We start from the raw sequence: 9,781 nt of genomic DNA, 5'->3' as shown, positions 1-9,781 counted from the left end.
GAGAGAGAGAGAGAGAGAGAGAGAGAGAGAGAGAGAGGTAAAAAAATGAATCATTAAAAGATATTTTTGAACCAAAATATTGCTGCTGTGTGATATGAATGTTTCTCTGAGATGCACTGCAAACTACAGGATTTGCTCATTTTAGTTCCTACAGACATGAAATCATTTTTCTCCAAACACTGTGATTCCTTCTGTTAGTTGGATGTTGCCTGTCTCTGGCTTTATTGCTAGGTTAGTGAAAATGATTGACAGATATCCTATTCAGGTCACTAAACAAACAAATATATCAAAGCACACATGAGGCAGTGGGAACAGACAACAAAAAACTTTGATCACTTTAAAAAAACTTGCAACTCTAAGTTGCAAAGAGAATTGCCACCTTGGGATCACTTCATTAAGTGAAATTTTAAATTAAATGGAAACAACACTGGAAAGAAAGGTTTCCAAAATTTCATTCTACTATCTCCTCACACTGGAATTGTTACCCCAAGGAGCAAGTATCGGAAGAATGCAAGTCAGAACTGCAAGGAGTGGCAGCCAACACCAGTGTTCCTAGTACATATAAAAATTACTTACATATGGATATTCAAAATGTATTCTGCCCAACAATTATATAGCTGCCATCCAAATTCTGAGGAATTTTCAAATTTGTACTGCGGAATCAAACAAGTTCTGATTCCGGATGATGGCTTTAGGATGACATCTAACAAACAGTTCTAGCCTTATGGGATTTTAAAATGAGTTTTCTACATTTTTTTATGTTTAAGCACTAATTCATAAGAGATTACCATATTTTTTGGAAAGGGGAGGCTCTTCATTTTAATCTCTATTTAGCACATGTCTGATCAGTCTCTGCAAAACTTATACTGAGAATTTCTGTCCCTTTTCTCTGTATTTATTATATAGCCCTTTGGCTCCTGTCCCATCCTCAGGCTTTAGAACAAATTTGCTGGTATTTTGACGTAGCCAGGTTCCAACTGTTTGCACTGAATTTTTTTTTGTCTAAATTCAAAAACTTTTGCAAGCTGAGTACTGCAGGAGGAAGTAGACTGCTACGTAAGCACAGCAGCAGTGCAGGGGAGCTTCAATGTCTTCAGCCTTTCAGCCATTGGTAGTTCCCTCTGGGTCATCACATTTATGTGAGATTTTATTTGTTGACATTGGCTGGATATATGAATTATAGTCATCTTTGAATCATGCATTTTTTATAGATACCATGACAGTCCTACTCAGAGAGGACAGTTGTTTAATACGTTCACTGTTAGGATGCCAAGTATAAAATTATATGCCAGCTAATGCCCTGGCTTTGCTTGACAGGAAGTACTTCTTACCCATATTCAAAATTAATAAATGTGTTACAATTAATAAAGGTGTTACATAGTCAGACCTCCAAATTCAAAGAAGTTATTTAGTACCACTTGCCTTACTGAAAACCAGTATACACTAGTTTGGAAGTTAGCAGCCTGCTTGGACTTTGATGAATCTGTTTACACTCAGAACCAAAGGACAACATGGGAAGAGAAGCACACATAGGAAAAAGGAGGGGGTATATAATTCTCTATCTAATATGCAAACAATGAAGTGCTTAATGTGGGTACCTGGCTTGCTTAAAAGTAGAAAATTAATAAGACATATGAATCAATAGTTGGAAATCTGCCCTCTCAAAGCATGTAGAAAAGTCTATTGATCCAGACAGATAATACAACCAGTAAAGTACTAGCATTCTAACATCAATTTAGTCTACACTATGAAATTCTATTTCCCAAACTGTAAACATGTAGTTAGTTCAGTGGGTATCTAATCTATCCATAATATAAAGGAAAAGAAAAGATAATGTATAAGTCTACCAAGCCCTTAAACACACACTATAAATCTTCAGAACAATTTGCAACTGATGAAATGAGTATCAGGAAACAGGGATGGTTATATGTCTCCCAATTTAAGGTCTCAGAAGGATATCAGAGAAGAAATTAATTATTCTGGATTGTTTCATTATTATTTGCTGACCTCGAAACTTCTAGGTTTTTCTCACAGACATGACCACAGACCAAGTGGACCTGGGTACTTGCTCAGTTGAGGTTCTTTCTTCCTAGATGATTCTAGGTTGTGTCAAGTTTATGAAGACAGCTAATGAGTATAATTCCACAACACAGAAACAGTCATGGAGGCAATATTAATTCATGAAGAAATGACTATTTGAAAACCACCCTGAAAGTGATTGATTGATTTTGATTCGCTGGTGATACCTATAGTATTATTTATGGAGGAAAGATACCATATGGTGAGTCATAAGCAACAGCTCATGCTTATGTGAGATAATTCCACCCCTTTGTCTTGGTCTTACATTTCCAAGGAGCCCTCATTCATCACAAAATCTCAGTCACCTGGATTAGACTTGATCCTGAGTAGTCTTCCTGCAAAGGGATCAGAATCCACCTATTCATCACTGTCTACTTAAGTGGGGCTTCAAACATGTACAGAAATCCCATCATCATCCACTTTGGATGCAATCAACCTCCTATGTATGTAATGATACTGCAGATCTATTTGTGCAATCAAATAAAGCACTTGACAGTTTCCTCCTTTTCATGATTCTCTGATGTTTCCTCTTCATGTTCATTGTTCATTACATTGGATCAATATATAGTACTCACTTAAGAATGTGAGTTCTTGAAGTCAGGAAGGTCTATAAGAAAAACCTTACCCAAAGATATGTTGGCTGCAAACTAACTTATCCACTTGATTCAAGATACATCTAACATGTAAATGGAAACTCTGTTGGAGACTTATAACTTCAGGTGCTGCTAGCAATGTTTGAAAACACACCACTCTCATTCTCTCAGTATTCAGAGGGGGAAAAACAAAACCTTTTTACTTAACAAAGAAAACATGTAACAAAAAAAATGTTCTGTGTCTGGAGCAGTAGTTCTCAACCAATGTGTTATGAACCCCACAGGGGTCACATATCAGATAGCCTACCTATCAGATTTTTATATTATGATTCATAATAATAGAAAACTACAGTTATGAAGTAGCAATATAAATATTTTTATGGTTGGGGATCACCACAACATGAAGAACTGTATTAAAGAGTCAAAGCATTAGGAAGATTGAGAACACTGGTCTAGTTGGTCCACTAGGATAAACTGGGGTATATTGGAATTATTCTATTAAATTATGATTTTCCATTTAAAATAGTAGAAACATATGTAAATGATATCTTAAAATCTCAAAAAAGCAGAAATTTAGCACAGGTGATGACAGATCAGGTACACATATGGAGAAATTTGATTAACCACCTGAAGGATGGTTAGTATTAGAGAGCCAGAGTATAGGCATTTAGATCATCCGTTTAATCTTCAATGATTAAAAAGTAAAAGAAAAGAGTTTCCATCTACACACACAACCCCTAGTCACAGTCACAGGATATAGCCATTTTTGTTTTGTTTGTTATACTATCCCCAATCACAAATGCTGAGGCTTGGGTAAGTATACCCCAAATGCCCACATGTTCAATGCAAAGTCTCCACGGCCTCGGCCTAGAGATGCTAGAACTTCTGACAGGTGAAGCCTAATGTTTAGTCTTCAGGTTACTGGGAATGTGACCTCAAAGGGAAATATGAGACTGTGCTCCTTGCTCCTTGTTCTCTAGATCACAGTGTAGAGGGAGTTTACTCTCCCACATGTTTTCATCACAATGTACTTCCATAATGCTAGCCCAAAGCAATAGTGACAACTTATCATTGACTTGGCAATAGAAAACTGTGAACCAAGTTAAACTTTTTCTCTTTATAAACTGATTGTCTCATGGGTTTTGTTACAGTGTCGGAAAGCTGATGAGTACAACTAGGAAAATGACTAGCACAGGAAGGGAGCCTAATAATGACTGGTGATTAATTGACTCATAAAATCCCCGTGGCATAGACATTCTATTTAGGATTTGTCATGCATTCATGATAGATGCAATCAATCTATCGGTTGGGAAGTTTCTCTTATCCTTTCCCTACCAAACTCACCTAGGATATAATAAACATAGAAAACTAAGCATAAAAAAATCTTCATCATACTAGATAACAACTTGATAACTGAGAGTTTAAAAACTCTAAAACTAGAACCACTAAGTTCCTATCAAAAAATAGACAATTCCTTAGAGCTTAAGAAAAAGATCCATTCTTAAGTGAGGATGCTTGAAATGGTATTATTCATGAAATTTAAAGGACTGAATGGAAGTTGGATGATGAAGTATTTTCAGGACAGCCTGGAAACAAAGTGTCAGAAATCTAATTTATTTTACACATTTCTACAGCAGCAGAGAAAGAGAACAATTTCCTCCATTAAAGCCCTGATCTTTGATCCACCATCTCTTAACTGCAACACTACTATATTCTGGCCTAAATTATCTTCATATGATCATCATTTCACCAATAATGCTTAGATAATGAGAGAAAATATGTTTAAAATCTGTAAATTGTTGTATCTTCTATGCCCCACTTCTTTCTCTGCAGTATGTCTAGCTACTGCCTTTCCTTTGTCTCCATAGCAACCACTTGAATTCAGGTTAAGGATCACCCAACACTTTGTCTTTTACACTGTACATGTAATCTCTCTTTCATCCTATGTTTCTAACCTCTTTTCAGTTAAAATATGTATAATAGAGACATAGCTATATGAAAACATACACATAACAGTTTTCAGGCAAAGAAGAGTCCGTATATGTTTGGAAAAATGTAAATGTAAATTTTAATTTCAAATATATTCCTTCTGATGTTTGCTGGATCTATTGGAGCAGAAGCCAAGATTAGAGATGGCTGATTATATATTAGATGTTTTCATAATTCTTAGGCACAAGAATGGCAATACTTTCTGATCCAAAATTTATAGACATTTCTAGCAGAATGTCATTTTAAATTTTAACAGATAAATGCAGTTCCAAGGTATACATGATACGGCTCTGCCCATTACTGTTGCTAGACCATCTCAATCCACGAGCCCCTTCAATGGGATTACCAAGCCACATGCTTTTGTTTTGAATACAAAAATAGATCATTAGTGAAATTAGCTTAGATGATACAAAGGAAGACAGACACACAATGGAAACCCTATATGCATAGTCCACTTGACCAAGAACACTACTGTCTTCCACCTTATGGAGACCCTTGTCCATCTCAACTCCATTAATGTTTTGTATTTTCTTGTTTACATTAAAATTTTCCTAAGTAAAATTAAATCCTTAATCAATGTCTCTGAGTTTAGAGACTTCAAACTGAATTAAAGAAACTCCACCATATGTATTTCTATAAGACTTGCTTTTAGAACTCCTAGTATTCCTTATTCTCTATACTGCTGAGAAATATTTTCTGCATGAATACATGATTATTTATGTTACACACTAAGTCCTCCTCTCAAAAAAGAAGTTAGACTTATGTTAAAGTTTCTGAAAGGATGACTCGCCAGAACTTCAGTGACTTTGGAGAGGGGAATATTCAAGTCCAGAGCTGCACTACTTTATCCTCCAGTTCTGTGTCGAACCCCTTTGTGACAGGAAAATTCATGCAAGTTATCCAAAAAGATCCTTATTTTCTTCAAACCAAAGACTGTGAATTTCACCAGACATCGTCTCATGCTTGTACCAGAGATTTCCTCACTGAACTTTAACCTACCTGTCTGATATGCCCAATAGCACATTTAAATTTTTTTTGATTTATGGCTTTCTTTGTTCCATTGCTATAAAAATGTTGTGAACTTTTGGTAGACTCGAATGTGGAATTTGGGCAACCTAGATCTGTGTTGTCAAGCTACTGCCAGTCACAACTGGCCCTAGAACAAACTCTCTCTCTCCCTGTGATATGAAAGCCAAGCCTATCCAACAGTACATTCCACTGTAAGTGAATTGTTATATTTGACATGTATGTGCACTATACACATGTGCAAATAAATAAATGCATATAAAGGAAACACATGAATGTTGGCTCCCCAAAATCCCTGTCAAGAAAAAAAAAAAACATATGCTTGGCCAAGAAAATAAATAGCAATGTAGCAATGTGGGATTGTAGGTGAATGCATCTTTAAGGAAGTGGGGAAAAAACAATCTGAGGTAAAGGACTAAAATACGCCTTCATTGTACCTAGATCTTAACCTAAGACTGTAACAGGAGAGAGGGCACTAAAGAGAGACTTTTGCACCCTTCACTTTGATTGTTACACTACTGTGTTTTCTCCACTTGAAAACTTACTGAGTTGAACAGCAACACAGAAATCTGAACTGAAGCTAACCCTGATTGAAAAGAGATGAAGAGGAGAGGAGACCAGAAGGGAGGACAAGGAAGGGTACAGGAGGGGAGAAAAGGGGAGGAAAAGGAAGAAGGAAGGAAGAAAGAAAAGTACCTCATCCCATATAACTATCAAAGTAATGAAGTTGGAAACACAGTTTCAGGCCCAGAATGGTGGATTCTTACCTCCACTAAATCAGTTCATTTTATTTTCTCTTTTAACATTGGTGTACTATAAAGCCTCAGTTTCATCACCTCAGACTGAATAAAAGCTACTGATTAAAGTAATAAATGCATGTCCTCTAATTTCTAAAAATTATCTCTCATTTCAGAAAACATTAATATATTTTCCCCTGGAGGTTAAGCCATGAGTGCCCCTAGAACACTTAGAATGAGTTAAGTTACAGGATGATGAGGTAGATTGTCAGATGGAGGACAGTGTGGGTCCGTTATGAAGTGTTTCATAAAAGCCAGTGCTGCTGTGGAGAAGGGAGAAATAAAGAGAAGCAGGGGGAGAGGTCAATGAGGAGGGGAGAGAGAAAGGAATGGAGAGAGAGAGAGAGAGAGAGAGAGAGAGAGAGAGAGAGAGAGAGAGAGAGAGAGAGAGAGAGAGTAAAAGAGGGAAAGAGGGTGAAGGAAGGAACATAAAGGAGAGATAGAAGGAGGTGAGAATCAGGAGTGACAGAAGAGTGGGGAAAGAAGACTGAGGGAGAAATTCATCTTCTCCTTCACTGTCTTCACATGAGTAATCAGGGTTTGTCTCGGGGTTTGTCAAGCTTCCATATAGTCAGCTAAGCTTCTCTAATCCCATGCTAAACCACCCACTGTCATGATCACTCATGCTTTTACTGAGGCTTAAAATCAGATAAGCCAAGTCTCTATACACTTCGACTTTTAGGGTTTTCAAATTGTGCTTTGCATTCTGTAGGCTTGTCATTCATCTAGTCATTTGCCATAAACGTACAGGCAAATAAGAATTGTGAGCAAAATAACTTAGTATCAGTTAAGGATAAATAAACTTTTAAACTCTGTTGAATCTTCTCATGCACAAAAGTTGATCAGTCTCTGTTTATCTAGATCATTTCAAAAATTTTATGTGCATGGTGTATGTGTGTGTGTGTGTGTATGTGTGTGTGTATATACATGCATTGTGCGTACACGTGGTAAAGACTATTGAGCTCCTTCTTCCATATCACTCCATCATACCTTTTGAGACAGGCTATCTCAGTGAACTAGAGTGGCTGACTTGTGAGCTCCAGAGGTCTGTCTGTCTTTTCTTCCTAGACACTGCCATCACAGGCACAAGCCACTGATGGAAGCTTTCTTCATGCTGGGGCTCAAACATATGATCTAATGCTTCCAGGGCAAACACTTTATTGACTGAACCACCTCTTCAGGCCCCATTTTTCTTTTCTTTTTTTAATCTCAGTCTCTCTCTCTCTCAAACTTTTACTTTTTTCTCATACATTACATCCCGACCACAGGTTCACTCCCCCCCCCCACTCTTCCCAGTGCCACCTCCCACCCCAACCCTCATATTAGCTCCTACTCTGTTTCCCTTTGGGGGTGGGGGAAGAGCAGGCTGAACATCCGAACATGGCTTAACAAGATATATTAACACTGGGCACAAATACTCACACCACTACTCACTGGATGAGGCAACCCAGAAGGAAAAGAGTTTGAAGCTCAAGCAAGAGTCAGACACTTCCACTTCCATTCATTGTTAGAAGTCCCACAAGAACACCAAGCTACACAACCATAAGGTATCTGCAGATGACCTAGGTCAGACCCATATAGGGCCCATTTTTGTCCCTTCAGTTTCTGTGAGCAGCTATGAACCTGTTTAGTTGATTCTGTGGGTTGTCCATGTTCTTCTGACCTTAACCCAGCCAGCTCTTACAATTCTTCCTCCCCTTTTTCTGAGGGTTCCCCAGGCTCTGCCTAGTGTTTGGCAGTGGGTTTCTGCATCTGCTCCCATCAGCTGGTAGATAATCATTGACTTTTTTTTTATCAGTAGTGTTTGATTCTATCCTGTGTCTCTGGGCTGTCCTGCCTCTGGTTCCTGATCATTCAGACAGTGTCACATGTGGGTTCTCTCTGGTGCCACAGACAGACTAGACTAACAAGAAAGGTTGCATGCATATCCCTGGGAAAGGAGATTGTGCAGGTGGACTTGGGGTGAGTGGGGATGGTAACAGGAGGTATAAGGTGTGGGCAGGGTTATACTCTATATGTCCCCTAAAGATTCTGAACTGTGATATATATCCCAACCTTCTATTACCTTATCTCATAAATTTTCATCCTAAGGTAGTGTTACCCAATAAGTCTCTAACGTTCTTGTTCCTTCTCATATTGGTTTGTAAGATGTTAAACATTCCTCTCAATAATGCTTTTATGGGAGCAAGTATATATGATCAGGTAAACTTTTTCAAAAATCATTATTTTCACTATTTTCTCTGGCATTTCTTATTTGACCTGTGAATTAGGAATATACTATTTAGTTTTCAAAGATAGATTTTTACTAAACTGTTGTCATCGATTTCTAGTTCAGTTGCATTCTGAGCACATCTTATTCACAGCTCAAAAAATCACCAATTGTGCCTTTTCTTCACATACACATGATATAATTCTTTCTACAGTTTAGGTATGAGATTCAATACATGCTCTTCAGCTGCAGTATGTGACTGGCTAGCTTAAGTCTTGTATGTCCTTAGTAATGTTCTTTTGTGTATGAATGATATTATCATGACATATTTATCTATCCTTCTTGTCAGTTCTATTATTGTTGCTTCCCATCATCTATTATAATTGTTTCAGTATCATATATGATTAGGCATTTAATTTCTAGAATATCAAAGTAAGTTTTGAATGTTATTAACATATTCATTTAAATACCTTATCTATGGCAATTCTTCAAATGTTGTTGTTTTAACGGTTCAGAATTTTTAGGGTTTAGATAGTTTATATTATTACTATATATATATATATATATATATATATATATATATATATATATATAACTATAATACTTTATACTATTTACAACTATTCCTTTAATCACTCTTATCTTTAATTTGGGGTGCATTTAGGTTTACTTTTTTTGCATTTTTCCTATCTAATTTCACTTCTTTTTTACATATCTTTCCTTTCTTGCTTTTTTTTTCTTTTCTGCATGCCACACATTCTGGTGATCATTTATATGTATTTTCAGTGTCATTATAAATTTAAATGAATGTACCTTAATTATAGAGTATAAATTTGCTTATTGCTCTAGAATTTTACAAAAAGCAAACAAAAATTTGTAGTTCTATCTCTCTCTCAACTTTCAAATCAATAATTCATCCTTCTTTGTTTCTTTAACATTTCTGTAAATTCTGCTCCTCCCTACAGTCCTAGCAAGGCTCCAAATTCTACCAGATCTAGAAAATTCCCTGAGTTCGTTATCATTGTAAGACTCTACAATAAGAAATTATCCAATGGCGGCTGACTCATATTTTTCCATATAAAATTTTA

At 36.7% G+C, this 9,781-nt stretch overlaps 1 protein-coding gene across 1 annotated transcript in view; it reads right to left on the bottom strand.

Moving 5' to 3' along the window:
• The window catches only part of Chl1 (cell adhesion molecule L1 like), a 148,085-nt gene that overhangs the window by 57,289 nt on the left and 81,015 nt on the right, over positions 1 to 9,781 (bottom strand). The window lies entirely within an intron of this gene.

The sequence above is a fragment of the Grammomys surdaster genome, unplaced genomic scaffold, assembly GCF_004785775.1.
Source record: "Grammomys surdaster isolate TR1022 unplaced genomic scaffold, NIH_TR_1.0 220, whole genome shotgun sequence".
NCBI lineage: Eukaryota > Metazoa > Chordata > Mammalia > Rodentia > Muridae > Grammomys > Grammomys surdaster.
This window is presented reverse-complemented; position numbering and strand designations above follow the sequence as displayed.